Below are 24,519 nucleotides of genomic sequence, written 5' to 3' on the forward strand. Positions count from 1 at the left end.
CTATCTGCTTATAAACAGTGTTTTTAGGCAAATGATTTATCTCATCTCTCTCTCCATTAACCTGTTCTGTGAGAATAGTGATTCAAGCTTGCTAATGAGAGAGAAACCAGAGAATATGCAAAATATATACTTATGCATTGTGTTTCATCATTTATAGTGTTGCTACTTTATACACAGAAAAACAAACATGGCAACCTTTCTAAAAGAAAACTAAGGAATATTCCAGCCTTCCTATCTATACAGCCATGAAATGTAACAACCTCTAAAATTACATAATGATACATAACAGATCATCTATGATGAGGACAATTTGGTCAATGAACCGTGGTATTACTATAAGAACTGATTCTATTTGATGATCCACGTTGCTGCACATCAGAGACGTTGATGTGCATGGTTTCAGCTGCATTCACTTGATCGAGATCTTTGCAAGAGCTGGTACCATGTTGCTCTAATAGCCCCCAACAAGATGGAGAATAGATATTAACTATTCCCATCTTGGAGAGGTATAAGTAAAGCAAGTAAGAAGGCAGGGACTTAGTGAACATATCGGCAAGCTAGGAAGAAGTGTGAACATGTGCAGTTTGAATAGCCCCTTCTTGGATTTTATATCTAATAAGGTGGCAGTCCACCTCAATATGTTTTGTCCTCTTGTGGAAGACAGGATTTGTTGCAATGTGTAAAGCAACTTGGTTGCCACAGACAAGCTCAACAGGTTGAGGGTGAGTAATGGAAAGGTCACGAAGCAGATGTCTCAGCCAAGTAAATTCAGTGGTAACCAATGTCATGCTGCGGTATTCTGCCTCAGCAGAAGATCTTGAGACAATTTGTTGTTTCTTTGATCTCTAGGAGATAAGACAATGCCCCAAGAAAATGACTTGCAGGTGTCCGGGTATGAGGCCCAATTCGAATCACAGTAACCTTTGAGGTGTATAGGGGAGGTAGAAGAGAGAAGGATGCCCTGGCCAGGTGCATTTTTAAGGTATCTCAATACTCGATGAGCGGCAGCAAGATGAGAGGAAGTGGGATGGTCCATGAATTGGCTGAGTACTTGAATGGGATAACTAATGTCAGATCTAGTTAAGGTAAGGTAAAGTAATCTGCCAATGAGCTGCCTATATGGAGTAGGATCAGATAATGGGGTGCCAGATGTTTTTGACAATTTATCATTTTGATCCATGGGAAGTGTCAATGGTTTGGAGGCTAAGTGAGCTGAATCAGCAAGGAGATCCAATGTGTATTTCCGTTGGCAAAGATGGATACCAACTAGAGAACGGGCAGCCTCAATGCCAAGAAAATACCTTAAAATACTAAGGTCTTTTATTTTGAAATGAGTGTTTGATTGAGCTGAATTATTGCATTTTTAATGCTTTTGGAATCAATATATATTAATTCTTTCATTACTTTATCATTGGTTTTATATGGAAAAATGAATAAATCAAAGTTGTGATTTTAATTGATTAAAAGCATGAATTTCTGCTCTAATTTTATCAACTGTTGATTAATATAGTTTATGGTACATATCGCTCGAGCGGCCAGAAGCCGCCGCTCGAGCGAAGTCAGGCAGATTCAAACGCTCAACTTCTGCTCGACAGTGGGCTCGAGCAAGTTGCTAGAAAAGAGATCGCTCGAGCGAAGGCATTTGGCCACTCGAGTGAATTCAGGCAGAGTCGAACGCTCGATGCTCACTCGACAGGCTGCTCGAGCGAATTCAGGTAGAGTCGAACGCTCGATGTTCGCTCGACAGGCCGCTCGAGCGAACTTAGGCAGAGTCGAACGCTCGATGTTCGCTCGACACTCCGCTCGAGCGAATATCGTATTTTACAAATCAGGGTTTATTCCGCCGTCAGAGTATATAAATGATTTTTTACATCTTATAGCCGACTCTTGGCTGGGAAAACTCAATTTTGAGTAGAGAAATACTTAGAATTCATTATTTTCCATTGATTTTCATTCAGATTTGGAGAGGAGGATTCATACAATTGATCATTCACGCAGCTACACAATTTCCACTGGATCATTCACTCACACTGCAACAGATTGAAGAACTCCTTGAAGGGTCTAATTGCCACTGCAGCTCAGCCTCCTCCACCATTTCGAATCTTCATCTCCATTCAATTGGCTTGATCTTTTCAATTCCCTACTTGCTATTTCATTTCAGTTTTGAGTTTCTGAATTATTTTGGAGAATTTTGATTTAGACGTTTGAGTAATTTATTTGTTATTCATTAAATTCATGTTATTTATTTTTATCGTTCCGTTAAGTTTTTATTTTAATAGTGATTACAATTACGGTGGTTTAATTTGATAATTTATGATTTGAATATAATGATGAACCCTAGAACATTGATTTTGGGGCTTTTCAATTTTTAGTGCATGTTTTGTCAATTACTTCCTAATTTAGTTTAATTCTTAATTTAGTTTTATTAATTTCTGAATTTAATCTATTAGTCCTTTATATTCCAATCCGACAATCAAAATCTAAAAACATGAATTTAGTCCATGACTAGTACCCTTTTCCATCCATTGCACATACCATCATTTTATTTTCTCTTTGTGAAGTTTTTCACCCTTTTCAACGAGTTTGATTTTTAAACAACTTTCCCTGAGGAGACGATCTAGGAATTTATTCCAATTATTACACGACATCCTCCTGCACTTTGGATAGCTTTAGTGCTACTCATTTTTTAGTGAGTCAGTGTTCAAAAAATCTTTTAAAACTGAAATGGATTGAACAGAATTGGTGGCAACTATTATGTCATCAACATAAACTAGTAGTGTTGTAAAACTTGTATCAGTAATGCAAATGAAGAGGTTGTAGTCAGCCTTAGATTGAGTAAAACCGAATTAAATCAAGGTAGTGGAAAATTTGTCATACCATTGGCGGGAAGCTTGCTTTAAACCATATAAGCTCTTCAGCAATTTATAGACCTGGCCACGTTTAGCTTTGTTGTAGCCAGGTGGTGTCTTCATATAGATGTCTTCATGTAACTCTCCATTTAGGAAAGCATTGTTGACATCGAACTGGTGCAAATGCCAGCCTTTAATGGCTGTTAAAGCAAGAATCGTTAGGATGGTAACCATCTGTAGACAAATTTGCAATCAATGGGAGTTTTGTGAGGTGGTAAGTTTGTAAGGATCCAGGTTTGGTTAAGCTCTAAGGCTTCAAGTTCTGTTTCCATTGCCTTTCGCCAATCACTGTCCTTAGCAACTTGCTTGTAAGTGAGAGGATCAGTTTGTGATGAAATGGTAGTGTAAAATAAAGCATAAGCAGTTGAAAATTTGTGGTAAGAGAGTGAATAAGATAAGGGAAAAGGGATACCTGAAGGAGCTGATGCCATGTTGCCAGATTGGGAGGATGAGATAGAAGTTGCTTGTTGACAGTGGAATTCTTGAAGGTACTTGGGAGCACAACGTGTTCTAGTGGATTTGCGAAGGGGAGATGATGGGGAGGAATCTGGATTTTTGTATGAATGCCTATGGGAAGAGTTTTAAAGGGTCAGGTAAGGAGGAAGAGTGTGTAGGTGAGGAAGTTGGTGGGGAAGGAGAAACATGGGTTTGCATAAGATTGTTTGGTGAAGTAGAGGATTCGGCGTGGGAAGGAGTGTTTGAAAATGGGACTGGAAAGGAAGGTTGAAGAGGTTGGCAAGGAAAAGGATTAGGAGTAGGAAAAGAAGAAGGTGAGACCTGATCTGAGTGGTGAAAGGGGAACACATGTTCATGGAAGGTAATGTCTCTAGAGATGAAAATTGTTTTAGTTTGAAGATCTAAATGCTTATATCCTTTAACCCCAAAGGGGTAACCAAGAAATACGCAATATCGACCATGGGGTTCAAATTTCTGGCCGTTGTGGGATAGAGTGGAAACAAAACAAAGGCAGCCGAAGATGCGCATGTGAGAATATGTGGGAGGTTGTTGAAAGAGGAGTTCAAAAAGTGTTTTATTGGAAAGAAGAGGGGCTGGGACACAGTTAATAATGTAGACTGTTGTAAGTACATAGTCAGTCCAGTATGGTTTGGGAAGGTTGGATTGAAGTTTGAGGGATTGAGCTATATTCAAGATATGCTGGTGTTTTCTTTCGGCTATGCCGTTTTGTTGTGGGGTTTCCACACCAATGCGTTGATGTATAATTCCTTTCTTGTTATAGAATTCTCTCATTTGAAACTCAAGTTCATTGTCGCTGCAAATTGTTTGAATTTTAGTATGGAATTGGTTCTCAACCAAATTACAAAAAGCTTCAACACAAGGCCCAGTATCTAATTTAGCTTTAAGCAAATACAACCAAGTGCTACAGGAGTAGTCATCAATGATGGTTAGAAAATATTTGGTGCCATCGTAAGCTACCACTGAGTTGAGTCCCCATATGTCGCAGTGGACAAGTTCAAATATGGTTTTGCCTTTATGAGAACTTAATGGAAAAGGAAACCTGTGATGTTTTGCAAGAGGACAAATAAGACAAGGATTATCATCAGAAATGGTAGAACACATGGTTCTGAATTAAAGGATCTTGAATTAGATGTAATTTGGAAAAGGGAGTGCAACCCATACGACAATGCCAAATATCAGAGACAAAGTTAATAGGTTTGACAATAGCTAAAGCCGAAGAATTTGTATGCAATGAGAGAGGCAAATGATCATAGAGGGTTGTTGGAGGCACTGGTGCAGCAAGTAAATGATAGAGTCCTCCTTTTATCTCACCCATGCCAATTGTTGTCCATGACAAAAGGTCTTGAATGAAACAAAATTGTGAAAGAAATAGAAAATAGTAAGGAAATTAGAGTGTTAGCTATTTGACAGAAAGTAAGTTAAACTGAAAAGAAGGGACATATAACACATTTTGTAAAGTTAATGTGTTAGAAATAGAAACTGTGCCAATGTGTGTGACAGGTGCAGTGTGACCACTGGGAAGTTTAACCATGAAAGAGACCTTATAAGTGATGGAGGAAAAATAGGAGGTGTTGATGATCATGTGATCAGTAGCACCTGTGTCAATTATCCAAGGTGTGTGTGTGTGTATGTGTGTGATTTCTGGAAATGCAATAGCTAAGGCAAGAAAAACTACCATTCATCGTGGAAGAATGTGTGCAATCGGCTTGAACTATGTTCACTGAATGATTGGCAAGAGAGACATCCTTTGACTGCAATAGATATAACAGTTGGTTGTATTGATCCTTTGTGAGGGTCATTGGGGTATCTAAGGTTGGTTCTGGGTCGAGGGAAGTCCAATTAGCAGATGGGGAAGAAAAGGTGGATTGTTTGGTTTTATTGTGGAGTTTGTGACCGATGGGATAGCCATGAAGTTTATAGCATTTTTCTGCTATATATCCGGTTATGTGGCAATGGGAGCAAGTAGGGGGTTGGGCATTTCCAACCTTGAAACAAATATCAAGAGTATGCCCTTGAATTTTGCTGTGGATACAAAATGGTCTGTCACGTTTGGATGATTGGATGGGCTTGGAAAAAGGTCTGTAGGAATTGGTGGAATATTTAACAGTAAGAGCCATTGTATCTGGTGATGGGAGGACAGAAAGCATGAGGTGCTGCATTTCTTGTTGCTGGATCATAGAGAAAATTTTATTGAGATGAGGTAAGGGATTGAGAAGTATGATTTGGTCTCGGGTGATTTGAAAAGAATCATTTAGACCCATAAGGAATTGAATAACATAATCCCTTTGGTATCTATCAAGCAACACATCTAATTTGCCACAAGTGCAATCAGGTACAAGGTCGTAAATGGTAAGTTCATCCCATAGAGTTTTAAGTTTCCCAAAATAAACACTAATAGAATCGGAATCTTGTTGCAAACCTATTAGTGCCTTCTTAAGTTGGAAAATCCGATGACCATTTTGTTGGGTAAAACGTTCTTTGAGCTCACCCCAAATCTGAGCAGCATTATCGATTAGAGCAATGCTGGATTTCAAGGAAGAATTGATGGAATTATCTATCCATAAAACAACAAGGTCATTGCACCTTTCCCACGCATCGAGAAGTGGACTAGCAGGATCAGTTGATTTGGTCAAGGTTTCATTGATGAAACCGATTTTGTTCTTGGCTCGAAAAGCTCGGCAGATCTTGACCAAGTAGTGTAGTCTACACTAGTGAGAGGGTCTGGAACCAATGGAAAGGAAGGATTATCACCATGGTCAAGGTGGTATGGGTTGGTAACACTATTGAAGTCGAAAAGTTGTTTATTGATAGGAGTCTCTTTGTCAAAAGGCATAGTGGAAAGGTTCTCACTCGCAAGCTCTGATACCATGTGAGAATAGTGATTCAAGCTTGCTAATGAGAGAGAAACCAAAGAATATGCAAAATACTTATGCGTTGTGTTTTATCATTTACAGTGCTACTACTTTATACATAGAAAAACAGAATAACCGTTCTAATAGAAAACTAAGGAATATTCCAACCTTCCTATCTGTACAGCTATAAAATGTAACAACCTCTAAAATTAAAATTACATAGTGATACATAACAGATCATCTATGATGAGGACAATTTGGTAAATGAACCGTGGTATTACTACAAGAACTAATTCTATTTGATGATCCATGTTGCTGCACATCAGAGACATTGATGTGCATGGTTTCAGATGCATTTACTTGATCGAGATCCTTGCAAGAGCTGGTACCATGTTGCTCTAATATGTTCTCTAGATCTGCATCGTATCTATACTGAAGAATGTCGGACAGCAGTTTTTCTTCAAGAAGCAGGACCTGGTTTTCTCCGCTGTGGTTTGGATATAAATTTTGTGAAAATATGGATCTTTTTTTTTTTGCATATTGTCGAAGATGATCCAAGATTGGATTTTGAGGTTTTTGTTTTTTATTTACATGTTGTGAATCTGTTCTCTGCATCTTCTCTCTTCTTTCGATATTTGTGTCTTCTTTTTCTCACTTCAAGTTTGTATTTCTTTTTTCTTTTTCTATTTGTCTTCTCTAATCATGTTAGGTGGAGAAACGATGGTGACTAACAGAGGCAGCCAGGTCGACGGAAAAGCCTTCTGATTCTTCGCATAGGGTTGTTCTTCACGTTCAACGGAATCCACCTGTGTGTCTCTCTCTTAGCACGCCATTTCTGTGTGTCTCTCTCCCATAGCTTCTCCCTCGAATTTTTTTTTTTTTTCCTTTGGTTTTGGCAGCCTTTCAAATGTATTCCTAGGAATCTAGGATGAAGCGCGAGCCGTCGATGTTGGTGCGCGAGACCACGGCGGAGCAGTTAGGGGTAGGAGTTTTTTTTTTTTTTTTTTTTGGTTTCTTTCTCAAAACACATGCATGCAAGACCAGCTTCTTTCGGTTTTGAGGCATGGACGGAAACGCAAAGGAGTTGACGCAACACGCAGAAGGCACGACAGCAGGTTCTTTGTTTCTCGGTGCTGAAACAATCACGCACGAGCAGAGTTCTTTTTCTCTCAAAAACGCGGCAGCCCATTGGGGTGTTTTGAAAAGAAACAGAAGAGGTCTTTTTGGAGTTCTTAACGCAAGACAGGAGTTTGTTTCTCTATTTAACACGAAGAAACGCAAAGGGTCAGGAGTTTTATTTTTCGAGTCTTTTTCTTTTCAGGTCATTTGGGTTGGAGAACACAAGAGGGGAAGAAGAAGAAGAGTAGTGCTGTTGTAGCCCCTCGAGGGGCCTCCATCTTCAGTAATTTGAAGTTTATGTTTGCCGCAGTCCAAAATAAATGCTTTTAGGCCCGTTGTTTGGTTATTAGCCTGCAATATATTTAGTTCACTTTAATTTTAAATTCAGTTTAATATTTAAATATATAATTCTCAAATCAAAAAATTTATCTCCATTTAAAACTTTTTTATAGGTGAAACATGCAACTTTTTTTAACTAAACACCTCTTTACATATAAGACCTATAAATTTTTTTAATTTTGAATAAATAAATCTAAACTCATCTTAACATTTAAATACCCATAAACTCATTTTAGATGGACTTTATAAAAATTACTTTATTATCTTAAGTCACTACTATTTATAAAGAACTCAACTTATATCAGCTCAATTCAAAACCTAAGCACAGCCTTAATGTAACTTTTTTAACCTGAAAACTGAAATACCAAGAAAATATTAAAAACAATTAATTAAATTGCTAGGTAATTGGTGCTGGATCAATTCTGAGAATTATCTACCATATGAGCGTCTACACTATGCATGACACTATGCAAAGTGTTGTTCTACAAACGTGAATTGCAGAGTAGTAGTGGTTGTGGGATTAAGCAGCCCAGCATGACTTAGGCATGCTGAAAATTATAAAATAAAGGCTGATTTAAGAGAAATATAATAATTATTTTGTTCTCCACTTAAGAAAATGATCATGGTATTGGCTCTTGAAGATAATCAACTACCTAACCTTGAGCCGTTACACTTTTGTACTGTTCTTTGACAATTCATGGAGAGGAAAAAAAATCAAAGCAATAGTCCATAGATAGTGCTTAGATTAATATATGTATATCTGAGGGCCCATTCTTTTGCTACTTTTCTTTTGCTTCGGAGAAAACATAGTTGAGAGTCCGTAACCGGTGAAAAGCACCGATCTTGTTTTTCCTTGAAAATGATTATAAGCACTATTTTGTCTTCTTATAAGGAATTATTGGCATTAATCACATTTTTTTTTTTTTATGTCAATTCATGGGTTGTGCAATTATAAGACCAAGTGATTCAATATTTAAAAATAAAATATTAAGATTTTCTGAGTCTATCCCCTTATGAAACGGCTTTTAATGAAAATCTCCACCCTCCTTAAAATAAATATGATTTAATTGAATTTAATACGTAGATGTTACTTGCTATTAAGATAAAAAATTTAGTTTAATTATTAATTTTTTTTTTTAACTTTGGTAACAGTCATCATAAACTTTGAAGATGCATGCAATAAGGAATTCTGCATCAAACAGCTCTTTCCTAGTGGAACTTGTAGCAACAAGCAAACCATACATAACACTGTTCACCAAGCTGAAAGTCAACCCTCAAAGTCTACTTCTTCACCACATGGTGGCAATGCAAGTCAGAAGGCAAAAAAGATGGAGCCATTAATTAGGAGCAGCCAAAATATTGTAATAACTAATCGGGTCTCCTTCATCCCAGCGAAACTGATCCCAAAAGATCCCCCCTCAACCCTCCAAGTGTCCTTTTTGGGGACAACATCTTCAATTTCACAGACTGTTATGCAGACAGCCTTAACTCAAGGGGTACCTCCTATCCCCAATTACCCTTTCATCCTGTCGACCAATCAACTGAACCAAACAATTTCATTTAGGATGAAACACTAGTTGTGCCCAAGCCCACTACTTCTTTTCTTAAACAAATCATATCCTAGCTCAAAAACAATGATGGGCCAAATAATTTTCCAAGCCCAAGCATAACATTTCTCTATTGGTCAGCCCATCGAGCAAGGCTTGTGACTCGTGGTCGAATGTGCTTCCAAGTGTAGAGGTGTCAAGTTGTATCAAGAATAAGTCCAGGATCATATTCCACAGGGACAAAGGGTTATCAAAGCGTATATAAGATTTTTGAGTAACAAATGTGTCGACTATGAGAGATGAAAATAAAATGAAAATGCAATGCAAAAATAATCGAAGTTTGAATTAGAGTTTCTAATCAAAAAAGCAAATTAACAAACACTTGGGTTGGGTTTGAGACTCTCTTTATTTTGGATTCTAGATAATTTTCTCGATTAACAACCCAATCAAGGCATTGATAATCGGAAGATAAATAGTTAAGCTCAAGTTTTGCAATATTCCTAAGGGATTCTCTACTTTACTAGCCAAACACACATTAACAAACAACTTGGTGAGGTCTTGATAATTTTCAAGCTTTTGTTGTGCCTTACTTCAACAACAAAACAAGAGCAAGAGCCGCAATCTATTTTCAATTTAAATCTGACTAGTAACATAGTGAAATCAACAATTATCAACAAAATATTGCATTAAACTAGAACCTGAAATAAATTAAATCTCATTCCACAACCCAAGTTTCTAAAATTAGCTACACATGATGTTTCTATCAATAAAAATAAATCTAAGTTGAGTCATGACAAAATCTGAGAAAATATCCGAATGAGATAAATCCTAGAGATGCTGCCACTGCCCGTAGGAAAACAAACACTAGAATGAAAACTGAAATGTAAATTGAGAAAATAAAATAAAAAAAAACAAACCAGAAGAGAAATGAAGAAACAGCCGAGTGGAACTTAAAAGAAAGGTCTTAAGAGAAATAAAATAAAAAGCAATCAACAATGCTGTCCAACCAACCGGAAATAAACTAAGACCACTGAACAAATAAACTAAAAAGCTAAAAGAAAGAATTAACACTCTGCTACAGCTGCCTCTGTCCTGCTGCGTCTCCGTCTGCTGCACCAAAGGTTTCCAATGAAATAGAGTGAACAATAAAAACAGCTATTCTACGTCTGAACCAAAAAGAAGGAAAATTAAAATAGAAACTGAAACTCCACTTCTACTGTTTTCCAGCTTAAACGAAAAAGAAAGCAAAAAGAAAGAACAAAACTAACAACTCTAAGCTAAGCTACTCCTGTAGCCGAATGAATATGAAATAAAACAGAAAATAAAACTAAAAAAAACTCCTCAGCGTTTGAAACAAAAAAGGAAAAAAAGAAAATAACAACTCAAAGCTCAGGTCCCGAACTCCTCTGAAAATCTCCAGCTATGAAGACCAAAAAGCCAAACGAAAAAAAAATGCAGAAAAATGAAAACCACCCCTCCTTCTACTGTCCGAATCCCTCCTCCTGCTCTCGGTGCTGCTGCTTCCAAAAGCTGTTTCCTCTCGCTGCTTCCCATCCACATGAAAAAGAAATAAAAAAACTGCTGCTACACGTTCAACTTCCATGTGCAGAAACAAGAAAAGTGAAGTGAACAGCCTTGCTGGTCTACATGTGTGAACTGGTTTCTTTCTGCTGCTGTCCAGCGTGTGTGAGTCTACTACATGTGTGTGTTGCATGTGTGAGTCCGAATGCTTTGCTGGTTTTGCATGTGTATTGCATGTTGGTCTGCATGTGTGCGTTGCATGTGTGCATGTGTTCCTGCATGTGTCTGAATGAGTGGTTGCTGTCCATGTGATTCTGCTGGTGTAAATGGTCTGCATGTTTGCATGTGTTGGTCCGCTACATGGTGTCCGAATGAGGCCATCTGCCAGCTTGCTCGATAGCTACATACCTCCCTCCATACGTATCTGTCAATGTCTTCCAAGCTTTTCTGGCAGTCGTAATGTTCTTAATATCCGAAAATGGCTATGGGCCGCATGAAATCTGGATCACATGTAATGCCATGAAGTTCTCCCGTCCTTTTCCTGGAAAGGGTTCGTCTGTTTGTTGAAAGTCTTGCCAAAGATCTTGAGACAGCAAGTACATTTTCACCCGAACCTTCCATTCCTCATATTTATTTTGGTCATGAAGCAGTATTGCTTAAGGAACAAACACAACACTAAAGGTGGTTGATGATATAGCACCATATGTTGTAATGGTGATGATATCCCTACATGCAATGTACGTATTGTATTATTGTGAAGGAAGATCAATCTTTTGCCAAGTACTAAATTTAAAAGTGAAAATAAATTAATTACTTATAATTTCTAGCAACCTAGCATAAATAAAACTACGCACAAAATCAGTATCATGCTTTTATGTGAGAGGAGGTGCAGTAATGATCTTACTATTTGGCCAAAGGAAGAGAGAAAATAACAAAATATATAATGAGCAATTAATGGCCAGAGGAACATGCATGCAGATTAGTAGCTAGAAAACACTTCGATTCACTTCCATGAACAACTTAGATCAGTAGTTCCATCTACATGGCCACGAACTAATTCACTTCCACACACTTTGCGGCAGACTTCCAGACTTCAATATTAGAATTTGATGCATAATTAAGTGTTCAATCTTTATTTGATAAAATAAATCACTCATTTAAACAACTTAATTATGCAATTCTAACCCTTTATCAGCTTGTATAGCCTTTAATTCGTTTAAGCTTGGTTCGACCCACTCCATTCCCCAAACTCACTTGCCCCATTCGCTAGATAACATCTCCCTGATCGAATTCCCCATCGAACGTCAAACCCTAATCAAAAGCAAAATGAAACCCTCTGTGCCAACCCCCTCCTCCAATCTCTCCTGTGAGTCTATGAAAAAGAGGACAAACTTTTTTGATGAGACAAGTAATCCCCTTTTTCCCAATAAAAAAGTTTTTCTTAGTGCAGGTCTACTAGTTGCGGATTCGTAAACCACTGAAGATGATATCGGGAGCTTCGTAGTCAACAATGAGAGACAAGAATCCAAAGAGGCTCCACCAAAAATCAAGCCTTCGATGAAGATCAACTTGGGAAAAGGAAAGGAAATCACCAAGTAACAACACCAACATCATCCGATATGCTCACTATCAAAACCAAGCTTTGAAGGCCTCCGATAATGAAGTCAAGTCCCAGACCATGAATCTATTTCCCATGAATCCAACTATTGAGGTGGCAGGGTGCTTACTACCACCCAAGAACCCATTAAGCTCTTATCATGGAATTGCCGAGAGATTGCCCGACCTCATGCAGTTCGGTCTCTTAGGGCAAATATTAGGACTTATAATCCTTATGTTATTTTCCTTTCTAAAACTTTCTTATCTAGTATTGATAATGTTAGTTTGGTTAACTGGTTGGGCTTCACCCATTTTGTACATGCCCATCCGACGGGAAATTGGGGGGGGGGGCCTTTTGATGCTATATCGCCCAGGGTCGATATAGAAATTGTAAATACCTCTTGTAATGTTATCTCTATTTTGGTGTATTATGATCCCTCCCATATGTCATGGCTTTTGAATCTGGTTTACTGCCATGCTCCCTATAGCAAAATGAAAATCTTTTAGGACCACCTTAGCCACATAACCGATCGTTTAATGGGCCTTCTTTAGCCATAGGTGACTTCAATTCTGATTTATCCCAAGCTGAAAAATCTGGTGGTAAACCCGTCGCCCAATCCTCTTGTCCAAAAGGTCTCCTTCTATTCATGGATTAGTTCAGTTTCGTGGATCTTGGGTCCTTTGGTCCCAAATTTACCTAGACTAACAACAGGCATGGCATTTCTTTGATCAAAGAAAGGCTTGATAAAGGGGTAGCTAACATTTCATGGCTGGAACTATTCCCTCAATCCTCTCTCACCCGTATCACCTCTAATCATGCTCCAATTCTCTTAGATACATCAAACAAGAACAACCATCCCAAATCTTTCAAATTTGAAAAATTTTGGCTTAGGGATCATTCTAATTTCAAAATCATCAAAGATGCTGGAAGTTTCTCTGTTGTTGGTACCCCATCTTTCATTCTTTCCAAAAAACTCAAAGCTACAAGGAAAGATTTCCGCCTTTAGAATAAAAACAGTTTTGGCCACATCCAATCTCAAATCAAACGCCTCTCTGCTGCCCTCTCTTCCCTTCAAGAGAAAGAAGCCCCCCTTCACTCTAGTTCCTTAGAGATTGACTTAAAGGAGAACATCAATGAATTGCTTCTGAGAGATTTGGAGACAAAAATCTCGAGTTACTTGGCTTACTACAACTGATTTAAACACCAAATTTTTTCATGCTTCAACTTCCATAAGACGCAGAGACAATAACATTGAGTGTCTCAAATTGGGAAGAAACCAATGCACGACCAATAAATCTATCATAATAACAAGGATTCATGACCATTTCAAAGTTGTCTACTCCTCTTCCCACCCGATCCCAATGCAAGGCCTGGAAAATCTCTTCCCATGAAAATCTCTTCGATGGATAATGATTTCTTGTGTAAAATTTCCGTGGATAGGGATATCTATTTAATTGTGAGAAAACTCCCGTCTTCAAAAGCCCCAGGCGCTGATGGGTTCACGGGTCTTTTCTACCAAACTTTTTGGAAAGTCATCAAATTTGAACTGATTGCAACAATAAAAAGCTTCTTCATTCATGGAAAACTCTTCAAAGATATAAACTATACCAATCTCTTCCTTATCCCAAAAACTGAGAACCTGAATGATGTCAATCAATTTAGGCCAATTAGTCTTAATTATAGCAAAAATTCTCGCTAATAGGCTCAAAAGCATCCTTCCAAAGATCATCTCCCCTTACCAAACAACCTTTGTTCCTGGTTGACACATCCATGAAAATACCATTTTGGCCCAAGAAATTCTTCATAAAATGAAAAAATCGAATGGCAGAATTATCCAAATGGCTACCAAAATTGACATGGCAAAAGCCTTTTACTCTATGGAATGGTCTTTCATTCTCTCCATTCTCCACCATGCTGGATTCAGTCGTCAATGGATCAATGAATGTATTTCGACTGTTTCCTACCTTATGATTATTAATGGTGCCCCTCACGGTTTCTTCCGTCCCTCAAAAGGCCTCCTGTAAAGAGATCCCTTGTCTCCCTTCCTTTTCATTCTAGGCATGGATATCCTATCTAGAATTATCACCCAAAAGGAGCATCTCCATCTCATTAAAGGGATAAAATTTTCAAAAGGAGGTCCTTCCATCTTCCACCTCTTCTTCGCTACTGATCTATTTCTCTTCGGCTCAGCTATAACACAAACTGCTCTTTCATTTGCAGAAAGTCTAGATCTCTATAGTTCCTGATTGGAATAGAGTATTAAGCAGAGGAAATCTTCCTTACACTTCAGTAGGAATGCCACTCCTATAAATATTCAGAGTGTAAAAAATTCTTTAAATTTAGAGTTTGCCCTCCATCTTTCTTTCGGATTTACTGGAAAAAATCAGATCTAAGCTCCAAAGATGGAAAACCAAAATCCTTTCACAAGCGGAAAAAATTGTCTTGGTCAGAGCTATGGCTAGTACTATTCTCTTATATGTCATGTCCACCTCCCTCATTCCAAAATTTCTATTGAAAAAAAATGGATGATCTCTTCCGTAGATTCTGGTGGGGTTATGAAAATCAAGACAAACGGAAATTTACTCCTAAATCTTGGAAAACTATTTGCATCCCAAAGTCCTTGGGGGGCTTAGGACTCAAACACATGTTTTTTTTCAATTCAGCCATAATCATGAAGTTCGCTTGGTCTTTATTTAATGGGGCTTCCAGTCTTTGGAAAGAAGCTATTTCAAAAATTATCTTAGGACCAACTCATTCTTTGATGTCCTCCCCAAACCATCGGATTCCTTGTTCTGGAAAAGCCTTCTCAAACAAAAAGAGTTCCTGAGATCCAGTATTTGCTTTCAAATTAATAATGGTGTCACCACCAATGTCTGGACTGATCCTTGGATCCCCTCCATCCCATCAAGCAAGCCTCTTCCAAAGCCCTCATACTCTGGTTTTGAGCAAAACACCAAAGCGTCTGAGCTTACCCTTGAAGATCCTAGGCATTGGAACACACTTCTCTTGGACACCCTCTTCATGGAACATACCTCTAGAGAAATTCAAAAGACTCCTTTGGCAATGTACAACTTCCATTCTGTTCCTGAAAAAAATAAGATGGCTTCATCATTCTTCAGGCAATTTCTCAATCAAATCAACCTACGCAAGGTTGGTTAGTGAGGCATACCCCTCATCTCCTACTTTCAATTGGAAAGGTTTATTGGAAATTAAATTGCAAGATCGCCTTAAATTACTTCTCTAGAAAATTTGTCATAATCTCCTTCCAACCAAGATTTTAATTAGTTTTGCCATTCCCCTTGAAGAGGAACTCATCAATTGTCCTTTATGCAATACTGAGCTTGAAGATCTCCCTTTTCCTCAAATGCTCCTATTCCTGTATCCTGTGGAGGATTTACAAATGGCCTTTAGACATCTCCCTTTTTGCAAGCCAATCTATCTCTAACTAGCTAGGTTATAATCATCCTCAATCCATCGGAGGTTAACCTCCCAAAGGAAGAGCATCATTCCATCTAGAACTTTGCCACCATTGTAATGGACAACCTCTAGTTCATCAAGAACAAACTGGATCACAAAGAGAATGTTCCCTCCCCTAGGTCTTATATAGAGTATGTCCAAAGTACTTTTCAACAACACTCAAGAGCTTGGTTCTCGAAAAGCAGCCAGGTAGGAGAAAATCAAGATATGCATCAAGCAGGGTTTCATCTTATCTTTTTTGATGTTGTGGTCAAACAACAAGGGAATATATTGGCAACCATATGTTTAAATGATACTGGTGCAATTGTAATTGTATTTGCAAAAACTGAGCTCTCTTGCAGTGGAAGCCCGAATTTAGGAGAAGCATCAATGACCTTAATGGCCATTAAAGAAGCAGCTAGTCTCAACCTGGAAAAAATTATTCTACAAGGAGATTCAAATGTGACGATCAAAGAAATTTTTCACTCCCACATCCAAGAATGGATCTTGAGCCCCATTGCCAGTGATATCAAATACCTCTTAAATTCATGCAAGGAATGGAAAGTGAGGAAAATTCATCAATTCCAAAATTGATGCACACACAATCTAGTACAATGGGCAACGGCAATGCAAGCCTTTGGTAATTTCCCTTTAATCAAAATTCCTCTATCTTTGTTGCAATTTCATAGTGGAAAAGATCCAACCCCCCTATTTGTATAATATTGGCTCTGAACAATGTATTTTGTTGTATTGGCTTATATATATGTATATAAATATAAATATATATATATATATATATCATGTTTACTTGTGGGGAAAAAAATACATTCATCTTATATATTCTATTATAAGTATAACTATAACTTAACGTATATATTCTATATAAGTATAACTTAACTTATTGTTCCTAAAGAAATATAATATACTTATACTATATAAGTAGACTAAATTGACTAACAATAACATGTAAATTTGTAATACTAAACTAATATATAATACTAGTTATTATACTTCGGCTATTATACATTATCATTATTCATTACATGTTATTATAAATTTATATTTTATAGAACTATAACTTATAAGTTTTGTAGTTAGTTAAATTCAATAATAATACGAGCTAGTTATAAATTGACTAAATTTATAAAAACCATAGTACAAGTCTATAGACTATAACATGTAATTCTTAATAACATGTAATACCAGCCTCCCTTGGAGCCGTCACCCACCCTCTCACTCTCATGACGTCACCCATTCTCTCCCTCTACATTCCAGACGTCGTCGGCCAAATTCTACTCTCCCTTCTCCTTTTTTCTTTCTTTTTTTTTTTTTCATGAGCTCCCATGTCTCAATTTTTAATCAAATCAGCTTTGGGTTTTAATTTGCTGATTGGATTTTACTTACAAGTCACAGATTTAGCCCTTTTTTCTTTTCTTCAAGCTTCAAAGATTTGGCTGTTTGTTTTCCAGTTTAGTTTCGTCTAGTTGTTTGTTTTCCAGTTTAGTTTTGTCTAGTTGTTTACATATATATTATGCTCTAAACAATATACCAGTTATATTATGTATGAGGTATCACTCCCAAGAAGCAAGAAATGTAGGATATGCAACTTCGTGGGCATAACAAAAGCTAGAAAAAATAAGCGTATTAAATTTTCAGTACTGATAATAAAGTACGTAGGAGGCAAGATCATGCTTGAGAATTAACACAACATATGCAAAAGGCCAGGTCTTCCATACTTTAAGTAGATATGAGTACTTTAAATGTGCCTGGGATGAATATATTCTGTTGCTAATTCTGCTAATTTTGATGGTTCTGTTGTAAAGACTTAGTTTTCAAGTTTTAAGAGTATTTCTGTTACTCGTAATATATATTCCAATGCTTGTTGTGATGTTTAAAATTGGCCATTTAAGTATGTACGCAAGAGTAGCTTTCAATCACGAGTGTTGGTGATATGATCTGTGTAGTGGGTTTATGTATTATTTCTTTTATATATGAATCTATGTTTTATTTATGTTATTAATGTTATTAGTTTTAGTAATAATCATGTGATTTTAGGTAGAGAAGTGAGAATGAGTGGGTGAGGAAAGGGGAGCAAGCTAGGTTTTTGTTGGGTGGGTTGGAAATGAAGCAGAACAAGCTGGAAGGCCAGAATTTGATTTATTATTAGTAAAGAATAAAAATAATTAATTATTATGCAATACATATTTTTGTATACATACAAATATATGTATACTTATCCATATATAATCTTATAAACATATTTTTGTTGATCTCCTATTTTATTTTAGTATCCAAATTCCATTTCTAAAGCATGTTAGTGCAGGAGTCAGAAACCACATTAATCTAGTGCCAAAATACATACCTTGTAGCCAGGCATTTCCTGTGCTCCTTTATGTTTTATTTACTAATCGTTTCATATTTGTATCAGCCACAACTTGGAAGTTGGAACATTTGGAAGTTTGTAACATTTACTTATTTTATTTTGGTTCATTTGTTGGGATTTAGAAGTTTGTTATTTGGAAGTTTGTAATTTAATTTATTTCGGTGCATATGGAAGTTTGTAATTTAATGTATTTCTTTTTTAAAATTTTTGAAAGCATCTTAGTATATGTTTTTAGTTGGATTTTTTGTTGTAATCAAAACTAAATTATTTAGTTTAGATTGTAATTTTTAAAGCAATCGAAATTTGAAAACCCACACAATTATTTTTTAAAAAGGGGGGCCAAATATTAAGTTTAAAGGGGGGCTCAAAATCCGACTCCGCTCTGACAAGTCGAAGTCATAGTGGAGGATGTACCTATCGGAGTCGAAGTCGAAGGTTGGCCATACCGACTCCTCCGACTTGGTCGGTGCTCAACCCTGGCATTTAGGCAGGTGCCTCAATCGCCTTATCTTTGAGTAGCCCTAACTGTTACTATGGTTTTAGGGTGAAGTTGGATAGTGAGTTGAGATGGGATGAAGTGATTGGTGTGATTGGCATCTCAGGTAACAGTCTAGCTGAAATTCTCCCTCTCTCCAACACCCCAAGTGGTGCATGGGAGGTCAACGATGTGGCACGCCGACTGCATCCCAACTAGAATGCCGACCACTCGATCGAGCAAATCCAGTGAAACATCTTGGACCCGGCGGACACCCAAGCCAAGCTTTCTCCCTTGACCGATGTCACACACATCTTCTACATCACCTCGACCAGCTGACTGACCGAGGATAAGAACTGCGAGGCCTACCTTGCCATGTTCCACAACATGCTCCGTGCAATGATTCCAAAATCGCCTAATCTCCACCAAGACTATCTCCAAACTAGGACCAAGCAATACATGGGACCCTTTGAGGCCTACGACAAGATTCAAGCACACAACCATCCTTTCACAGAGGAACTGCCCCGATTGGACATGCCAAATTTCTATCACAATCTTGGAGATATTCTGTTTGAGGAGGCCAACAAAAAAGAGGGCTTGACTTGGTCCATTCACAAACCCAACTTCATATTTGGGTTCTCACCATATAGCTTGATGAACCTCATCAGCACCCTCTGCGTGTACGTCGCTATATGCAAGCACGAGTGTCTCCCCTCAAAATTCCCTGGCACCAAAGCAGTATGGGACTATTACTCGGTGGCTTCTATGCAAATCTTATCGCCGAGCAGCAGATATGGGTTGTCATGGATCTGTATGCTAGGAATGAAGCATTTAACTACAACAGTTGGGACGTGTTGGGTGGAAACACTTATGGAAAGTGTTGGCTGAGCAATTTGGGTATGAGGATTATGGGTTTGAAGAGGGTGATAAACTAAGCCTAGTGGAGATGCCTAAGGGCAAGGATGCTATTTAGGGGGCAATTGTAAGGGAGAATTAACTGCAACCTACGAAGTTGAAAGAAGTTGAGTTGTGGTGGTTTGGAGACCTGAATATGGGAGAGGAATCTCGGATCGATAGTATGAACAAGAGGAAAGAGCATGGATTCTTGGGGTTTAAGGACTCCAAGAATTCCTTCATTTCCTAGATAGATAAGATGAAAAGCTACAAGATTGTGCCTTGAGATCCAGTGAAGTGAATAGGCCACTGTTTCTAGAGTTCTTTGTTCCATCTTTGTTGCAAATTGAGTGTTCTGCTGGTCATGATGTTCTTCAATAATAAAAGCATGAACAAAAACAGTATCTTATTGCATTGCATGGAGAAAGATTCATTAATAAGCTCCTAGGGTTATCCTTGAATGGCAAGTTTATTGATTAAGAAAATGATATAAATAACCAAAGCAGCATTAATAGTAACATTGCTTGGCTAGTGGGTTGTACTTGTAATATAACATGATTTGATCTGCCTGATGCTCATCTGATTTGTTTTATTCGAAGGAAGAAATTACATCACATTATAAGACATTGATATTGTAAACATTAAAAAAGATAAAAATTTTTATATGCAATCATTTTACGTATTATTTACGCACTCAACTGATATAATTGGCTATATCATTATTTTTAAATATAAAATAATTTTTTTAATTACTCACATTAATAAAATACATAAAAAAATATATATATACTCAAATGACTGTATATAACAGAACTAAAAGATATCGAGATATTGCAAGTTCATTAATAGTTAAAAAGAGTATTTAAAAAAATAAATAAATAAATATAAAAAATTTAATTAAATAATATTTAAAAAAAATATAGATAAACTAATATATGATAGATCAAAGTCATGATTGGTTACATTAAGTAAAAAAAATACGTTTAAATTAATTAATTTGCATTAAACAAAAAACATGTGATTATTGGGATGGTCGAAGTCATTTTGCATTTGTACGCAAAATGAATACACTATATCCCTAACGGTACGTGAGATAAGAAAGAAAAACGAGAGTACGTGAGATACAGACGTGTACGCATACAATTTCTAGATATCAATTCATTGGGGATGAATGAAAACCCAAGATCCGGTTTCATTAACTGAACCATCTCATCTGAGAGGTTTTGGGCATCCAAATAATTATTATTTCATTTCTATTTTATCTATATATAAATTTTCAATCTCATCTCGAACGATTTCGGACATAAACGGTAACATTAAATAGTAAAAAGTATAAAGTTGAATGGAAAGCAACCTGTCCCTTCGAAAGGCCAGCTGGCCTTTTGGGATTTAAATACAGAAATTATAAATTTTAACAACTTCCCAATATATTTTGGGATTTAAATTATTTTAAACATATTAAAATATTTTAGAAGAATATATTTTAAAAAAAAAGAAATTATTTTTTGGAATTATAGAGATATTTGGGCCAACAAATTCTCAATATATTTTAGAATTTAAATTTATTTATTATATATTTTTTAATTACTCACAAATATTATTTTCTTTTAATATATTCTTAACTATTAATCAATCATTATCAAATAATTTTTAATAATTGGTAAAACCTTCATATTTATCAAATTTCAAAATGTCAAAATAATCACATCTTATCTCACTATCTAAACATATATTTTTTTACAAATTATCTCATTTCAAAAAATCTTATTATAATTTAAAACATCTCATTTCATCTCATCTTAACTAGACTGCATATCCAAACAGAGCCTTAAAACTATGAGATACAGTATAATTTTAACTATAAGATCTTAAACTAAGGGACCATTTATTATTTATTCAAAAAGTTTTGTTACGTATAAATAAAATCGCATAATAATATGTGTATCAATATTAATTCATTTATATTCAAAATTTAAATTAGCACTGTTTTCAATAAAATCTACTTTTTAACTAATCATATTAAATTTATATATATTAATGCTCAGTTATACTTGTAACTAAATTTTTTCTTATTAGACTAAAAGATATAGAGTTTTGTTTATATACGAAAGGAAACACAAGAGTAAACTAACTCATTGTTAGCTGGATAAATACACGTGCAAAATAGAAAATGAACTTTTCCTAACACAAAACACGTATTTTAATATAATATTTAGAGTTAATTGCAAAATCAATACCTTAATTTTTATGCTTTAACAAAATTTTAATTTTCAACTTTTACAAAATCTATATATTAATTTTAAATTTTTAAGAAACTCTCAATTTAGTGCCTCCATTATTTTTACTGTTAAACAACTAACGGTGTGATTGACACATGGATGTGTCAGTCTCTGATTAGCTGACTTGGATATTGATGTCATATGTCCATCAATGCTTGATATGTGACATATCTTAATAACAAAAAATTAATAAAAGCATTATTTGAATGGTTTTTTGAAGTTCGAGTCTCAAATTGCGAAGGACCGTGCCACGTACACAGAGATTTTTTAATCTCTACCGATCAGTGTAAAGTTTTTTTTTTTTTTCATTTTTTCTTTCACCATTTTTTTAACCTATTTAAATATTTAAAAAAAAAATCATATATTCATTTAAAAACACTTACTTAATAGTTAAGTAAAAAAAAATTAAAAAATAAAAAAAAACATTTCGGTAGAAATTTTCGATGAAAAATTTATGTGAAAATAGTATTTTCCAATTGCAAAAGTGTGCGAAGACGAGCTACTAATTTTGTAATTAATACTAATGTTTATCCTAATTATAATAATAATATCAAAATTAAAATGAATCATTTTATATAGAATTTTTGTTTTATATATAACTTTAAGGTGTGCATAACGTCCGCAATTCTTTTAAAAATTGGTGAAGCTTGCCACAAAGAAGCCCAGGTTGGAAATTTGACAAAATTTTATATCCTTGTAATCATAAATTTGATAAAAGTTAAAAAAAAAAAAAATTATGTAATGTCCAATCATAATCAATAAAATGCACAATCAAAAATATATAATTAAAATTTTAGATTAATATCCAAGTATAAGGGATGAGGTAAACCATTTGATTCGGCCAATTAGCCCCTCAACAACTATTTCTCAAACATATACTATTTCTTTATATCATTTACTACCGTGTGACGAGAATGAAGATTAAACCTAAGTTTTACGTAATTAAAAAATGCTTGGAGTTTTCCTTTTACAAACTGAAAATATAGCTCGTCCATAATGATTATATAAGTCATATGTCTCCTACACTTATCGAGATCATATTTAGTATACTCTTTCAAAATTACATCCTCACTACTCTAATCCACCATTTTTTTAAGTACAATCTTTAGTCTTAATTGACTCTTCTCTTATAACAATTTTAATATTGAACTTTTCTTGTATTATTCTTTTATATATACATTTAATTGGGATGTACCATGTCTCTGATAGTAATATCCATACAATTTTACCACCATAATTACACTTAACTTCGGAGTTATTAGGATCACCTCTCTGTAATTTAATAAAGTGGGTCTATACTATAGAAACAGATTTCTTGCTTTGTGGGGGCAAGGGAGTGGGATAAGTGTCCATAGTGATAGGGGCAGGTTTGTAGATCCGGTAGGGTTAGGTGTTGGGGTTGGGGTAGGAGAGCTAGTACTACAATTTGACAAATTTTCCATTCCCCAAAACTAACAAATATCTTAAATGAAGCAACATAACACCAAGCTCAAGCAATTAAAACCATGCAACAATCACTCAATTTCATTAAATAATTCTTTATTTTCAGAAAAAGATCAACTTAGAGTCATAAACTGATCTGTTTTGTTATAACAAATTCATGTTGGTACAAAAATGCCCTCAATTGAAGTACAGTAATAATCCATATACATGACACAAAATTAAGGCTTAACTGGCTTATTATGATTTGTTCAAAATCATTGTTCATCTAATATATGAAGATGAATTTTTTGAATGTTTTTTAATACCAATTTAATTCATGAAATTTACAAATTACTAGGCAAAAAATTATTGTATAAAAATCAAGCAAAGGAAGTGAGAAGGCAGAGAAATAATAGGCCAATAGGCCAGGCATGTTAAACAATATCAAACATTCAACAATTTGTCACATTGTCATTCTCTAAAATATACTACCGCATATAGACTAATCGACATTCTCTAAAATATAAATTAAGTTTTATACTAACTACTTTAATCTAAGGTAAAAATTAACAATTATGATATAAATTAACAGTTATATAAATTAATAGTTATATAAATTAACAGTTTTGTTTTGTCTTCTTACACTAGTTACAAATTGATAGTTTATGATGATAAATAGTTACGATAATTTTGGGTAATAACTTGAAACCAGATTAGGGCATGAATAGTATATATAAATCAAGAGTCCTGAATGATGAAACATGTAATCCATAGATATAGATTATAGACCTGATTAAGTTAAAATGTTGCATATTTTATACATCTAGAACTAATATATTTTAATTCTTTCATTAAATTATTATTGATTTTAGATATAAAAAAATGTTTAGATGTATAAAACCAAGTTGTGATTGAAATTGGTTAATAACATGGTTTTTGCTTAATATTATAACTTGTGATTTAATTGAAAAATATTTATTTACATGCACAATATATTTTTAATATTCTATTCTTTATTTTTATTTTATTTTATTTTTATTTTTTATTTTTTTTCTATAGGCTAAGAAACGAAAAGTAAGCTGGGACACGGAGGGAATTAATTTTCATATTGAGTCTTTGTACGGCACGAGACGTTTTTTAGTTTTAAAATGGAATTGCATGCTGTACGGGAAAGGATTTCATGTTGGGATGGACTTTGACTGGAGGACGGAAGACATATTATCATTTTTAGTGAAAAGCACGCCGCACA

The 24,519-nt window shown here is 35.4% G+C and overlaps 1 pseudogene; it reads left to right on the forward strand.

Annotated features, from left to right (window-relative positions):
* The first annotated feature begins 18,608 nt into the window (after window positions 1-18,608).
* On the forward strand, window positions 18,609-19,855 carry LOC122298732 (annotated as a pseudogene).
* The last annotated feature ends 4,664 nt before the right edge of the window (window positions 19,856-24,519 follow it).

This window comes from Carya illinoinensis, chromosome 16 (assembly GCF_018687715.1).
Source record: "Carya illinoinensis cultivar Pawnee chromosome 16, C.illinoinensisPawnee_v1, whole genome shotgun sequence".
Taxonomy (NCBI): Eukaryota; Viridiplantae; Streptophyta; class Magnoliopsida; order Fagales; family Juglandaceae; genus Carya; species Carya illinoinensis.